The sequence below is a fragment of the Lagenorhynchus albirostris genome, chromosome 19 (genome assembly GCF_949774975.1).
Source record: "Lagenorhynchus albirostris chromosome 19, mLagAlb1.1, whole genome shotgun sequence".
Classification (NCBI taxonomy): Eukaryota; Metazoa; Chordata; class Mammalia; order Artiodactyla; family Delphinidae; genus Lagenorhynchus; species Lagenorhynchus albirostris.
Genome location: NC_083113.1, coordinates 53,224,196 through 53,238,600, shown reverse-complemented (window position 1 = coordinate 53,238,600; position 14,405 = coordinate 53,224,196). Strand labels below are relative to the sequence as shown.

At 44.6% G+C, this 14,405-nt stretch overlaps 1 non-coding gene across 1 annotated transcript; it reads right to left on the bottom strand.

The window, feature by feature from the left end:
- Positions 1 to 4,938: 4,938 nt before the first annotated feature.
- On the bottom strand, positions 4,939 to 5,011 carry TRNAV-CAC (transfer RNA valine (anticodon CAC)). The gene has a single exon. It is a non-coding gene; the product is annotated as a tRNA-Val (tRNA).
- Positions 5,012 to 14,405: the final 9,394 nt, after the last annotated feature.

Here is a 14,405-nt window from a genome sequence, read left to right as displayed (position 1 = left end):
GGGGGGAGGACTCCTGATAAAACTTGTTGGCAACCTGAGGGCACAGGTAAAGGCATCCTTTCCCCATCCTCCAGATCCCGTGTGCATGCTGGTTGAGCCCACAGCAAGGTTCTCCCAGTCACCAGACTGTACCCTCCCACCTTCCCTCCTTACTGTTAACAGCACAGCAAAGGATTTACACAGAGAAGAAGAATGAGGCCAGGACCCCGCACTCAAAAAGCTCAGCATCTGGCCCAGCTCTCCCTCGTGAAACTTAACAAATGCTGAGTGTCGTCTGGTGTCTGGGAGTGAATGAAGTAAACACATTCTTGGCCTATGGGGAGTTTGGAGATTAGCAAGAGCGACAGACCATTTAAAGATGATTTACAAGACCAACCCATTTCAAAGTGGGACTCGGCATGTCGTTGGCAAGAGTGTGGAGGGGCAGAATCCTCACGCACAGCTGGTGGAGATATAACTTGGTACAGCCTCTACCGAGAACAATGAAAGCTAAAGATGCACATACCTTATGACTCAATGATACCAATCTTACTCATATACCCAAAAGAAACTCCCCTAGGAATATACAGTCATGTGCTGATGAGCATGTTCACAGCAGCTTTCTTTGCAGCAGTTAAAGAAAAAAAAAAGCATCATCCTAAATGGTGAACAGGAGAATGAATGAATACGTTCGTACATTGGAATGCATCTGTGAAAATGTGTGAACTGAAACTTCACATATGCCTGTGGACATGTCTCACTAATCGGATCATGAACAATGAAAGCAAGTCGCAGAATAGCGTGTACAGTATGATCCCATTTGTATTAAGTTTAAAAACACACAAAAGAATGCAACATATTGGCTAGGCGTACAAGCGTATATAATAAAAATAGAATGAAATACACGGGAATGATAAGCCCTAAATTTAAATCAGCAGGCAACTTTAAGGAGGAAGAAGGGAGTGTAATTGTTCACGGGACTGCAGGAATCTTCAGCCATGGCTGTATTTTACATTTTAAGGTGGGTGGGATGGTGGGCACATTAGTATTGTTGCATTATCATTTATATTCAAGGCCCACCCATCATGTGTTCCCCTCTGTTCTTCCTGACAGAACCTCCATTTTGTTTAGGGCTCCACCCTCCCTTCATGCATCCTATTGGGGCCTCGGAGAAGCTGACCCACCCTTAGGTTTGGGTTGCATGGACTCATTAGTTTAAGGACCCATCACTCTTACCAGCAGTTGGTTCAGAAAAGGGCATGTGGTCCAATTGTGTTCAGTTAAACTTGGCAAGGTTTGCTGAAGTGTTAGGGAAGCACCTTTTCTAAGGAGAGAGCTACAGGAAGCCTCTCTCTGTCTCTGGACTCTCTTCCTGGACCCCAAAGAGGAAGCATGTAGCTCTGCTTGCCAACAGTGAGGGGAACAGCCTTAAAAAGTAAGCAACACTGTATATGGCAGAGTGGAGAGATGATTAAATCTGTTGATGGTATCACGCTGGCTCTGAAGCCCGCCCCACTTTTGCTTTTCCAGAAGGGGAGCCAGTAAATGTTCTTGAGGTTTGAGCTACTTTGGTCTGGGCTTTCCACTTGTCTTGCCGCCAAAAGCATTCTCTCTGTACCACATAGGTTGTGGAAGCACATAGCAATTGTTTCTTAATTTACTCAATTTTAAGCTTTTCCCCTATTTGTACTATAAACATTTGTAGTAGTAACAAGGGTTAGCCATTGAGGAAACCCATGAACAAGAAGAAAAGAAAATATTAATGGAAAAGATCTTGAAGACTTTAGTGTGGTTGTCCTTTTCTGAGAACGTGTGTTAGTTTCCCATGTCTGCTGTAACAAATTACTGCAAAGTAGGTGTCTTAAAACAACAGAATTTATTCTCTCACATTTTGGGGTCCAGAAATCTGAAATAAAAATGTTGGCAGAGCTGCGCTTCCTCCAAAGGCTCTGGGGGGGATTCTGTTCCTTGACTCTTCCAGCTTCTGGTGGCTGTTGGCATCATTCCAATACCTACCTCCACCTTCACATAGTCTCCTCCTTGTGTCTCTGTGTCTCTCCACTTCTGTTTCTTATAAGGACACTTGCCACTGGATTTAGGGCCACCTGGATCCTCAGGATGGTCTTATCTCAAGATCTTTAGGTGAATTACATCTGCAAAGACAAATTTCCCAAATAAGGTCATACTTGCAGGTTTGGGGAGTTAGGGCATAGATATAGCTTTTTTTTTTGGTGCCAACATTTGACCCACTACAATGTGGTTGCTCTTTGTTGTGATTTTACAGTGCAAACAGATAACACGGTTTTAATTTTCAACCTAAAAAGTGGTTCCTGATTCATAAAAATAGGAATACATAGGTCAGTACTTACTTGTGCTCCACAGAAAGCATTAAATTTTCTCTTATCCAAGTTGGATAACTCCTTAGTTAACATTTGAGAGTTTTGGTTTTTTTTTCTTCTTCTAGATTTTAACAGAGGAAATGAAGTTGTGTGATGTAAATGTTGGACAGCATGTTCTTGACAGTGTAAGTTCCTGGCTCCCTGGGAGACAGATGGTGTTCAGCCTCAGATACGTCCCAGGACAAATTAGACAAAGAGGCCCAGCATCACATACAGGTTAGCCAGAAAGGAAAAGTATGAATAAAATCGTCAGAGAGCAGATGAGTGTGAGAAGGGAAAAACTCAAAACACGTTTTGAGGCCATTTGATCTCCTCTGAGAGGTGGTAGATAGATCCCAGAGAGACAGCTGTGGAAGTTGGAAAGGAAGGAAAGGACTTTTGGACTTGGAATCAGATAGACCTGATTCATGTTGCTGACATGTTTCCATATGATCTTGGGGAAGTAATGTGCTCTCCCTGGATCTGTTTTATCTCCCATAAAACTTAAGAAAATTGCACTTCCCGACACAAGTTTATTTTGTAAAATAATGGGGATAATGATGCATACCTCTGAGGGTTGTTATGAGGATAAACTGATTTGTCCTCTGCAAGAGAACCTTGCCCGTAGTGAGGACTCACGACATGTCTGTTGAATGAGAATCTGAACTAGAAACATCTTCAGTGAGTGGCAGGTTGGGAACACCTACAGCGTGGGCATGTTACCATAGTTCTTCAGATTCATCAATTTCTACAAGACTTCAAGTAGAAATAGAAAGGCCGAGGTAAACACACGGGACTTGAGTTTCTAGCCATGATGGAGTAACTGGTGTTGATTAACCCTCCCCCCACAAACAACTATAAATACACAGGGCAACTTTTGTCAGACAGTGGGCGACAAGTAGAGCAATAACGTGATCCCTGAGAGATGGGAAACTCAAGAGTTGAGTCCTGTAATCATCCAGCACCCAGTCTGGGGACAATATTCTGGCTGTGGCATAAAGAATTAGAATTTGAGCAGAGCACAGCTGTCCCACTGACTGACGGAGGCAGAGATCAGAGTTCAGGGCAAGTGAAGAAGTAGAATCCATGGGGCAGGATGTTACAGAAGAGGGCTCTCTGTACAGGAGGACCCCCTCTCTGCGGGTCCCCTTTGAGTCTCTAGTGGCCTAGAGACACATGTGCAAACAAGACCACCTGAGGCTCACAGAGAAGGGCAGCCATAGGGTTGAGAGAAGAATGTAGGTCCTAGAGGATGAGCAGTGCTGGGGATCATTGGATTTTTGGTCCTGCCACAGTGGAGAGATATCATTAATGGCTTGTGACTACGCTGGCATCCAGCTGAGATGCTAGAAAGGCCACACCTTAGGAGGAAAGTCTGTCTTAGAGCAGGGTTCCCAACCTTGGTATTACTGACATTTCGGACCAGAGAGTTCTTTGTTGTGGGAGCTGTCCTAGGCATTGTAGGATACTGAGCGGCCTCCCTGGACTCCACCCACTAGATGCCAGGAATGCTCCACCACCTTGAGACAACCAAATATGTCTCCAGACATTACCAAGTGTCCCCTAGGGGCAGAATCACCCTAGTTGAGAACAATACCCTAGGGTAAGACCTAATTTGTACCTTCCCTAACAAACCCAAAATGGCATCGCGACAAGATTTGCAGTTGAGACAGAGTTTGGAAGTTGAGTCCTACCAAGTTGCAGAGGCTGGGCTTCCCGCAGATCCACACTAATGTCGTAAAACTAAACCTGCACTAGTTCAAGGTGGCTTGCCAGTAACTGAACAGCGGAACAGTGTGAGCTGGACTTAGTGACTGACTTCTGATGATTGGATTATGGTGGAAGTGCTGGTGAGTGATTTCCAAGGCAGGGTCATAAAAGGCCTTGTGGCTTCCTGCTTGCTCTCTCTCCCTGATCACTCATTCTGGGGAAGCCAGCTGCCATGTTGTGAAGACACACAGGCAGCCCTGGGGAGAGCCCTTTAGGCGAGGAACTGAGGCCTCCCGCCCACAGCCATATGAGTGAGCTATCTCGAAAGAGGGCCTTCCAGTCCATCAAGGCTTCAGAGGACTTTAGCCCTGGCTGATATCTTAACAGGACCCTCACTAGAGACCTTGAGCTAGAAGAGCCCAGCTAAGCCTCTCCCAAATTCTTGACCCATAGTAACGGTGAGATGATAAACCTTTATTGTTTTGAGTGGCTAAATTTTGGGATAATTAATTATGCAGCAATAGGTAACTAATTCAGTCCCTTTCCTTGGTGGATCTCAGTTACCACCTCTCTCACAGCTCCAAAATCTCTCATCCTATTTCTTATTTTTCACTCTTTTCAAAATTTTAACAAATACACTTAATTGTTTAGGACCAATTCTTCCCTTCTCTCTCTCTCTGTCCCTCCCTCTCTCCCTCTGTCTGTTTTTCTGTCTCTGTTTCTTCTTTCTAAAAAAATATTTATTTATTTACTTGTTTTTATTTGGTTGCACCAGGTCTTAGTTGCAGCTTGCCAGCTCCTTAGTTGCGGCATGTGGGCTCCTTAGTTGTGGCATGCAAACTCTTAGTTGTGGCATGCATGTGGGATCTAGTTCCCTGACCGGGAATTGAACCCGGGCCCCCTGCATTGTGAGTACGGAGTCTTAACCACTGCACCACCAGGGAAGTCCCTCTCTTCATAATTGTTTGCTTGATTTTGGTTTTGTTCTGTTTAGCTTTTTTCCATTACAAATTCTCATCCCCATTTCTCTGGTTCTTCTCCCACTGATGAGCCAGATTTCCCACATAAGACCCAAGAGTAGAGGAGAGTGTGGAGAAAGGGAAGAAGGAGGAAATGTTGACCAAGTAATGCCAGCCTCTCTTCAATAGGAGAAGAAAGGGGAAAGCTATGAACACACATATATCAATTATTTTTGTCCCTATTATATTAGTACTTATAACCAAAGTTTGTTATTTGCTTGATATATGTTGGGTACAGTGCTAGGATCTTTAGGTGTGTGTGTTTAATCCTAAAAACACATTCCAATGAGGTAGATGCTATTATTATCCTATTTTTCAAGAAGAAAATTGAGGCACAGAGAAATTAAATTAGTTGTCCACAGTCACAGAGCTGTCAAGCAGCAGGGCCAAGGTTTAAAGGTCTGTATAACTCAGAAGAACATGGCTGAAGTTGCCATGCAAGTTACATCAAATTGGGCTGACATTGGTTCAAACTCAATTTTTTTATAATTAAAAAAAATTTTTTTTTTATTTTTGGCTGCGTCGGGTCTTAGTTGCTGCACGCGGGCTTTCTCTAGTTGCGGCGAGCGGGGGCCACTCTTCGTTGCGGTGCAGGGGCTTCTCATTGTGGTGGCTACTCTTGTCGTGGAGCATGGGCTCTGGGCGCTCGGGCTTCAGTAGTTGTGGCTCACAGGCTCTAGAGCGCAGGCTCAGTAGTTGTGGCCCATGGGCTTTGTTGCTCAGTGGCATGTGGGATCTTCCTGGACCAGGGATCAAACCCATGTCCCCTGTGCTGGCAGGTGGATTCTTCACCACTGTGCTGCCGGGGAAGTCCCTCAAACTCATATTTAACTTTTATAAAACCACAGGGCTGATTCAGTGCTGGGTAAGACATTTGTAAGCCCATATTGCTTAATCTCCCTTCTTGGATCAGAAGGAAATCCATGATCTCCAACTTGTACAGAACAGGTGACCATTCTCTTTCTTCAACCTTAGATGGCATCTAAGTCGAAAATTCCTGGAACATAGGTTTTGGAAGTGAAGCCTAGTTTGTACACATATAGAACCCAAGGAAGAAGATTATCCTGATCACCACCTTTCTGTTTGTCAGTCATTCCAGTTGGTGGCAGGACCATTTGTCCCACAGGATTGAAATTACTCAGCCCCGGTGCGTCATCTGACGTGCAAACCTTCCTCAACATCGTGAGGTTTGACATTGAAAAGCAGTTGCGTCTGCTGCCCATGCTGTTTTCGATTTCAGCAAGGGTATAAAAATGAGCAATTAAGAAAGTAGCATAATAACGCAATAGAAAACAGAAGGGGAAATTACTCATAACCCAATGCCTTGAGACAATGATTATTCTTATGACACATTCATGAGGCATCCCTTGGACCATTGTGTTCTGGCCTTTTGTGAGCCCTCTGTTTGGGTTCCAGATGTCAAAAGCGATATGGGAACATATGTATATGTATAACTGATTCACTTTTTTATAAAGCAGAAACTAACACACCATTGTAAAGCAGTTATACTCGAATAAAGATGTTAAAGAAAAAAAAAAAAGCTTAGCTCTCAAGACTCTTTGTTTCTGCCACTGAAATCTGGACTGTCTGCAGCTGAGACTGTCTTTGCTCGACTCCCAGAAGTCTGGGAGCTTTGAGTCTCCTCCCATCAGCCCTGCTGGAAGGCTCCCTGTGATGAAAGGTAGATTTGTCAGGTCTTCTATTACTCTCGCACACGCTCATTTCTTGGTATAACTGATTGCGTTATTGTTTGCAACCATCTTCTTCCTCCTGGTGAAGGTATTATACATCCACACCCTTTGCCACGTGACTTCCAGGAATGATGCCAATGAGTGGAATGTATTTTTTCCTGGAGTTATTCCAGTGGGTGGACTGTATCGACAGGCTTGGCCATGTGACTTGCTTTGGCTAGTGGAATGTGAGTGGACATGATCTAGGCAGTGTCCGAGCAGAAGCCTTCATCGATCTTGCATAGTTTGGCTTGGCCTCTTGCCTTCCTGTGTTCTGCCATCAGATCATCACATCCCAAATTCAGGCTGTTCCTTCAGCCTGGGTCCTGGAGTGAGAAGATGTGGGTCAGAGCTGAGCAGAGCTGCGAACTTGAGTGTAAGAAGTATCCCTTGTTTTTGTAAGCCCCTGAGATTTTTGGAGTAGTTTGTTACAGCAGAATACATTACTGACTAATACATTGATTGGTTCTCTAGGTAAGTGAGGAAGAGTCAGTCTTCTGGGGCAAACCTTCCTCATTGCAGGTATCTCAGCTACTTCCAGCTCCCTGCCCAAACTGAGGCATGACCTTCCTCTTCTTCACTGGTAGGACTCAGATATTGGCACGTACTTGCATCATGTTAAAGGAAAGCAGTGTGACATGGAGACTGAGTTGGAGCCCTGCCACTCGCCTCTGTGTGACCCTGGGCAATTTGCTTAACCACTTTGTTCCTTGTTTCTCTCCTTTTGGTAAAAAGAATAGCACCGACCGTAGAGTTTGGACGCAAAGAATAAATGTGGTGAAAGGTTGCTATGGAGTTTATGGTTATTGCCTTTCCAGTGACTGACTCCATCTGTCCAGGCTTTTAGGAGAGATGTTTACATAATGCAAAGGAGAACTTCTAGAACTGGACCTGGAGGCCTAGAACTGCTGGAGTCCTGCTGTCCATCTCTCATCTCTTCTGGTTTCTGATTGACTTTACTCTGTCCTCTTGAAGATTAGCTTTTTTTTTTTTTCCAAGACCCAAGAGGCAAAGGGCTTTCCCCATTTACACAATCCAGGGAATAACTCTGATGGTCCTGAGGTGGGTCATGTTTTCATCCCTCAGTCAATCTCTCTGTCCAGGGACATAGCCCAGTCAGCTATGCCTGGGTTCACAGACCTGTGGCCAGCGGTGGAGGTGGGGTCCACTGCTAGAAACATGTGGAAGGGGGAATCAAGACAGTAGCACCATCACCAAAGTTACCACACAGACCAACACGTGATTACTGTTCCTTGGATGTGGTTTGTGGTCATTATTGGCAGCATGAAAACACATGGTCTTGGAAGTAAGGCAGCTGTGTGACCCTTAGGAAATTTTTAAACTTCTATAAACCTTGGTGTCCTCATATAAAAATGAGGATAATAATTTCCCTCTCCCTGGTTTGCTATGATGAAATAAGGTAACATATGAAAGCATCTGGAACATAGGCTCAGCAAATACTAGTTATTAATCCCCAGGTTCTGTTACCCTTGCACCTGGGGCTGCCTAGGAGAATGCATTCCCTCCTTTCCCAATATCCGCATTTCTTACTTTGCAGTTAGTAACACAGTTCTCAGGTGCCCCCATCAGTTGCTCACTGCATTCTCTTCCTGGAGGCAAGCCACACGGGAAAGCTGATTATCACAGGGCAGTGTCCTGAGAATGAGACTGAAGTATACAAAAGCATTTGGGTGGTTTTAAAGAAGAGTTTCTCTACCAGGATACCTGAAACCCTTTCACTTGCTACATTAGCAAATCTTAACCTACTTGACATAATCAACCCCTCTGAGAGTCTGACTGAAACAATGGACACTCTTCTCTGAAAGATGTACAACTGCACATACAATTTCAGGAGGGTCACTAAGTTCCAGGAAGCCCAGCCCGGGGACCCCAGGTTCAGAGCCTCTGCGCTAGATGGGGAATCTTGCTAAGGAAACTCTGATACCTATTAACCCAGATGGTGCTTGGATGGCCACTGCCAACTCTTGCTCCACAGCCCTCCTTTGTCCAGGCACCTGTGTCTGACCAACCCTCCTTCTCATGGACACTTTCTGTGTCCAGTAACTTAAGAGCCTAGGCACAAGGTATGCCCTCTAAGTCTGTTCAGTTAGGTTGCAGTCAAGTATTGCAGCTTCAGGGCCATTCTGTCTCTTTAAGTTGATCCCATACTTCTATTTTGATGCATGACCTGTGGATTTCAAAGGTTTTCTCTCAAGGAGTATTATTATTTCAACATCTTTTAATGATATCAGGATTCTTTTGCTTGCAATAGATGGAAAATCCACATTCAAAATGTCTTAGGCAAACAGAGGGAATGGCTTACACAACTGAAAAGTTCAAGAGTTATGTCTGACATCAGGCACAGCTGCATCTAGGGGCTCAAATGTCACCATGGGAACTTGGTCTCACTCCAGGTACTAACTCCTTCTTTGTTTGGGTTCCATTCCCAGGCAGTGTTTACCTCATAGTGGCAGAATGGCTGCGTGCAGGTCCAGGTTTAGGTCTTATTCGCTCTCAGAAATGTAAAGAGGCCCATTTCAAACCAGCTTCCCATGTTCTGCCTGGGAAATAAAGCAAACCTAAGACTATCTCCTTTCCCCATCTCCAACCAGAATGTACTCATTCACTCATCCCACTCTTTGAAGTGGTGTCTTGGTCGAAGGGGACAGATGAACACATGACTTGCAGGATAAATCCAATATGGTAAAGTAGGTGCTAGAGTAGAATTGGGGTACAGGTGTCATAATGGGAAGTCAGAAGAAGGAATGATAGAATCTGCCTGTGAGGCTCAGAGAAGGCTTCCCTCAATAGGGGATGTTTGAGCCTCATCGCAGAGCACAAGGAAGAGTTTCCTAGGTAGAGAAGAGGGTGAAGGGCATTCTAAGCAGAGGAATATAACACATGCAAAAGCTTGGAGGCTCAAAAAAGCAAAGAATGTCCTGGAATCTGTGATGAATTTCGTAAAGCTAGAGAAGAGTGCTTGGGTAGGAGTGTTGAGAGATGACAAGCATGGCACAGAGTGCCAAGAGATACAAGACCTTGTTTATCATGATAAGGAGTCTGGGCTTTACTGAGGAGCAAGGGGCCCAGTATTGAAGCGTTTCAAGCCCCTGACATAACCGGATGGAAGATTTCGGAAAGATCGCCCTCACTACAACATGGAAGATGGGTTGGAGGAGAAAGGCCCAGAGGCAGGAGGCCTCTTCCTAGAGAAGCTATTGCCATCTTCCAGAAGAACTGAGGCCCATGAAAGAGGAATGGGTTTAGAAGCTCTTTAGCAGGCAGAATTGGCATACCTGGAGACCAGATGGATGGGGGCTGAAAAAGGAAGGACCTAGGATAATTTCCAGGTTTCTCCATTGGGAAACTGGGTGAACAGTGGTGGCCTGCACTGAGACAGGGAACACGGGAGACGAGCAGGTTTAGGGGTGAGGGGAGGGCAAGGTGTTCAGTCTTAAGCATGTCAGTGCCCTTGGGACATCAGGTTGTGGCTGTCCAGCTGTCAGCTGGGTTGCTGTGTGGAGCTCTGGAGAGAGGTGGGCCTACAGGGACAGACATGAGGCTCATGGGTTGTGGGTGGTGCTGGCGGTGGAAGCAATGATAACCTAGATAGGGCACCACCACTAGAAAGAAAAAAACCCACTGTTGTTATTATTATTGTTATTATTGGTGTGATTGTTTTCTCCTGTCCTTGCACATTCCCTTCGTGATTCCAAGTCCTGGGGGAGGGAGAGTCCAATTGGCCAGTGGGGTCATGGGCCCACTCCTTGGCTTGGGGACGGCAGGAGACTTTGGTTTTCAGTCACCCGAGATGGTACAGTGCAGACGAAGTAATTTCCCTAGAAGAAATCAAGATAATATTAACCATAAAAAGGGGTCATGGACCCCCCCACATGACCCCACAATGACAGATGTCCAGTCACAGCTCCGCTGCTTATTTCTGTATCAGTTTTCCTCCTGGTGGTTGCTGCTGAGAGGCTAAGAGAGGTATTTCACCTAAAGCTCTGGCACCCTCCATCGTATCCCAGCGATTGCTTTGTGTTTATTACTTTTTTGTACCAATAATCCAAAGGATCGTTCTTTAGGTGGTGGGCATGGGGCCAAACTACTTCATATGAAATATTTTAGAACGAAGGCATTTTCCCAAGCAGTTCGTTACTTCATGTCTCAGGGCTTAGGTAACTATGATGACGTAAATCACTCCTGACCATCTGTGGACAAAGCAGCATCGGCCAGCGTCTGGAGCCATCAGCTGTGTCCCCTAGGAAGCAGCCTCCTCACGAGTAGATAAAACCAGCATTTATATTGAGCACCCACCATGTGCCTGCTGCCACTCCGGGCAGTATCACACACGTTATTTTTATTTAATCCTCACCCTGACCATGAGATGTACATGGCATTTTCTCCATCTAAAAAACAAGTAAGATGAAACTCCAAGGCAGCAAGTGACTTGCCCAAGGACACTGGGCGGAAAGGCAGAGCTGAGCTGACAACCTGAACCTGTCAGTCAGTAAGTCCTGGCAGATGACCGGACCAGGAAGGAGTGTGTGTGTGTGTGTGTGTGTGTGTGTGTGTGTGTGTGTGTGTGTGTGTGTGTGTGTGTGTGTGTGTGTGTGTGTGTGTGTGTGTGTGTGTGTGTGTGTGTGTGTGTGTGTGTGTGTGTGTGTGTGTGTGTGTGTGTGTGGTGTGTGTGGTGTGTAAGCGTGGGCCCTAGAGGGAGCATCAGGTGAGGGTCCCAGAGCACAGGGGTCTAGTCCTGACCCAGGGAAAAGGAAATTTGCTTTCTGGCCGGAAATCCCATCGGGGGACTCGGGTTCATAGACGAAACCCCCTGATCTCTCCAAGAAGCCTGGCCCCGCTGTCTGCGAAGGGATTCCGGCTTTTCTGGGGAAGCTGGAGTTGATGAAACTGACAGGCCTCTGTGCATAGGGAGGAGGAGGCCGTGGCGGGCATCCGGCTTGGCTTCCTGCGAGTCTCACCGAGCACCGGGCTCTCTCAACAGTAGCTTTGGCTGCAGACAAATCGGCCCAAGAAAAGTAGGTCAGCTTGCGGCCAGGCAGCACTTCCTGCTGGTCCCCAGCGCCCCCCTCTGCGCCCTCCCCTCCCTTCCCCACTTCTCCGCACTCTCTGCTCTTCCTCGCTCTGCGCCCCCTGCGGTTCCCGTTCTCTCATCCCTCCTTCCTGCCCTCTCCTCTTTCTGGTCCCCCTCGCTACTTTCTCTCCTCTGTTCTCTCCCTGTCCACCCGCCATCCCCCCTCCTTCCTCTCCGCTTCTGGTATCGGTACTTAATAATACAACCAATCTGTTGTCTTTTTAAACAGATAACATGCTTATTTTAAAGAGATCAAGGGTGCAGAAAAGTTCACACATGAAAAAAGGCAAAATCCCACCGCTTGGAATTAACCTTGGTGAACACAGAGTGAATCCTGCTCCAGATAGATTTTAATGTCTATATGCACATATTTTTACGTATTATGTATATAGTAGAGGATAGATATAAGTATTTTATTAAAATGAAATGATATTTTATTAAAAAGTATTCAATTTGATAATTTACTTTTATTGAAATTCAATACAAGAAAAGAAATTATAGTGAAATGGAAAGAATTGTTGAATTTTAAATAAATGTGTCGATCACAAGAGATAGAATAAAATATTACTTTAAGAAGGGAGGAAAGGAGGAAGAGAGAGAGAGAGAGGGAAAAGGAATGTGAATTAAGTGGTTGGAGATTTGTGAAAGCTACATGCTTTAGTTTTTAGCTAGTATACGTAATCCTTGCCAAGAAAGATGGGGCATTGAGATTTATGCATTTCTTCCTATCACTTCTTTTGTTTCCTGATTTTTTAAAAAGTTACACTATGATTATTTTTAATTTTACAGGCTTATAACATTCACATTCAGTAAATATATGTATTTACATATTCAGTTATCTAAATTTATTTCCCATAGAAACCATAGTAAAACGTATTTACTGTTGATTCTATATTTAAATAGATTCAGTGCTCATCACCAGCTCTTTTCTTTTGCATTCCTCAATTATTTATTTAAGTCATTGTTTCACAAATGACTTATGGGTCCTGTATGGCTTGAACAACAACATGGGCTGGGCGTAACCTTCTCAAGATACACTGGTTTTCATTTAGAACTTTGTAGACATGATTCCATTGTCTTCTGGCATTGAGTGCTGGTGTGGAATTGACTTTTTAATCCTTTTTTTTTTTTTTTTTGGCTGTGTTGGGTCTTCGTTGCTGCGCCGGCTTTCTCTGGTTGCAGCAAGCAGGGTCTACTCTTCGTTGTGGTGTGTGGGCTTCTCAGTGCAGTAGCTTCTCTTGTTGCGGAGCACGGGCTCTAGGGAGCATGGGCTTCAGTAGTTGTGACATGCGGGCTCTGGGGTATGTGGGCTTCAGTAGTTGTGGTGCGTGGGCTCTGTAGTTTGCGGCATGTGAGCTCTAGAGCGCAGGCTCAGTAGTTGTGGTGCACAGGCTTTGTTGCTCCATGGTGTGTGGAATCTTCCCGGACCAGGGATCGAACCCATGTCCCCTGCATTGGCAGGCAGATTCTTAACCAGTGCACCACCAGGGAAGTCCCTGTGGAATTATTTGAGGATAGCTAGAATTTTTTTCCTTCCTTGTAGGTAATTTATTTTTGTTCCTGAGTGTTGGAATGATTCTTTCTGATTCTATATAATTCCAGTTTAACTGGGGGCATTCTGAATAAAATTTTCCTGCAATGGATAACTGTGCTCTTAGAGCTAAAAAATCATTCCTCTCTTTATTTCAGGAAAATGATTTGCACTGTATGGTCTTTAAGTACATCTTGTCTAATCTTTGTTGGATTATTAATTTAAGGAATCAAATATCCATATGTTGGATATTTTTTGTCTTCCATATCTATTAGTTTCTCTCTAACAGTTTAAAAATGTTTGTCATTTTAATTGTAATGCAAGCTTTTTATTTCAGTAATTCAATTTTTAGCACAAGATCCATTCTTTCTTTGCTGTTCTGAATTATGTCTTAGTTCCATAATATTGCTGTTGTTTTGGTCCTCAATTTGTTTCCTTAGTTCTTCAATCTCTATTTAGGGCACCTCTGTTGTTTTATTTTCTTGTTTGGAGCTCTTGTTTTATTGGCATTCATGTTCTTATTTGTTGCTGTATAGTACGAAGTAGTTGTAAGGGATTTCCTTCTTTTTCTGGAGTCATGCTTTCTTCTTGGTTGAGTTCTTTGTTTTATATTTGCTGTCCCTTCCTCTCCCCCCCTTTCCTTCTCCCCCCTTTCTCTCTCCTCCTCCCTCTCTCCCCCGCTCATTCCCTCTCCCCCCTCCCTCCTTCTCTCCTCCTTCCTTCTTTTCTTTTTTGCTGTAAGTCTGCACAGTTTCTATCACATTTCTTTTCATTTTACTTATGCTCGGGCAGCTCTGATTGGACATTCTATTTGCAATTATATAGCGTGGATGACTTCTTGACTCTTTCCATACCCTATCTGAAACCAGATTGTTTCCTCTCCAAGCAAAAATGCTGTCTGTTGCCTGGACTCTATTCTCTCTTCTAAATTATGCCAAACATCCTGGATCAAGGTTCACTACACTC